This window comes from Limulus polyphemus, unplaced genomic scaffold (assembly GCF_000517525.1).
Source record: "Limulus polyphemus unplaced genomic scaffold, Limulus_polyphemus-2.1.2 Scaffold8454, whole genome shotgun sequence".
In the NCBI taxonomy this organism is placed as follows: domain Eukaryota; kingdom Metazoa; phylum Arthropoda; class Merostomata; order Xiphosura; family Limulidae; genus Limulus; species Limulus polyphemus.
Genome location: NW_013674064.1, coordinates 2554 through 3836, shown reverse-complemented (window position 1 = coordinate 3836; position 1283 = coordinate 2554). Strand labels below are relative to the sequence as shown.

Here is a 1283-nt window from a genome sequence, read left to right as displayed (position 1 = left end):
ACTTTAGCGAACTTCAGGAACTACCTTTAGGAAAGTATTGTACTTTAGCGAACTTCAGGAACTACCTTTAGGAAAGTATTGTACTTTAGCGAACTTCAGGAACTACCTTTAGGAAAGTATTGTACGTTAACGAACTTCAGGAACTACCTTTAGGAAAGTATTGTACGTTAGCGAACTTGAGGAACTACCTTTAGGAAAGTATTGTATGTTAGCGAACTTCAAGAACTACCTTTAGGAAAATATTGTATGTTAGCGAAACTGCCCTTAAGTTGTAAGTTAGAAATCTTCAGAAACTGCCCTTAGGAATAAAATTGGAATTTTCAACTGAATGGCATCTCAAGTTCGCGTGGGCTATACTTTCAGGAAATATAACCCTAGAGGGACACAGAAGTACCCACAATAAACCCAATAACTGGACTGTCTGTAATTTATGTAACGCGCACATAGCTGAAAGTACGAAATCAACTCTCGAACGTTCGATCCTCATCCCGCCACGCCCCTTCGCTGCAGTGAGGTATAAATATTAGTATTGTTTTTAAATGTTATCGTCTCGAAGTGTGTTACCGATATAAAAAATGATCGGGGTAATTCGTTATTGATTGGTTTATTATCACGTGACGTTATTACGTCATCGGGCAAAGGAGAACGCGTTTTTATGTGTCTACTGCCAGTGGAGATGACTATAAAGAAACTTCATTAAGATTGCACGATCTGTTGGTATGTGCTAATTTTATTACTTCAGTAAAATGGCGATTTTTGGTATTCTGTGATAAATATCTTGTCAAAATTCGCACATAAGTTTATCAGAAAACGTCGTAAAGTAATTTAATTTGTTTATTTGTTCGTAGTTAAGCACAAAGCTTCACAATGGGCTATCTGTGCTGTACCCACCACGGGTATCAAAACTGTATTTTTAACTTTACAATTCCGCTGAACGCGATATTGTTTCGATCGTATGTTATTCTTCTTTCAAAGAACATGTAGTGCACTTACGGTTGCGCCTGCTCAACGACACTGCTGAAATCCGCGGGACAAAAGTACAGAATATGGTACGAGATATAAAAATACTTATAAAAAAACCTATAACTTCTCCAGTTAAAAAAATGCACGAATGAGCCTAATAAACATTTACATTTAGAATAAAGACTTGCAAGTTGATTCATAATTTACTATATTACAATTTGAGAAAAATTTGATGGATTTTTTTTTACAAACAAAACCTTAGAGTAAACTACGACTTTTTAAAACCTAACAAAATTTTATAATTTTTATACAAAAAAAAT

The 1283-nt window shown here is 34.9% G+C and overlaps 1 protein-coding gene across 1 annotated transcript in view; it reads left to right on the top strand.

Moving 5' to 3' along the window:
* The window catches only part of LOC106475353 (Down syndrome cell adhesion molecule-like protein Dscam2), a gene marked incomplete at both ends in the record, with an annotated part of 26964 nt that overhangs the window by 24981 nt on the left and 700 nt on the right, over positions 1–1283 (top strand). The window lies entirely within an intron of this gene.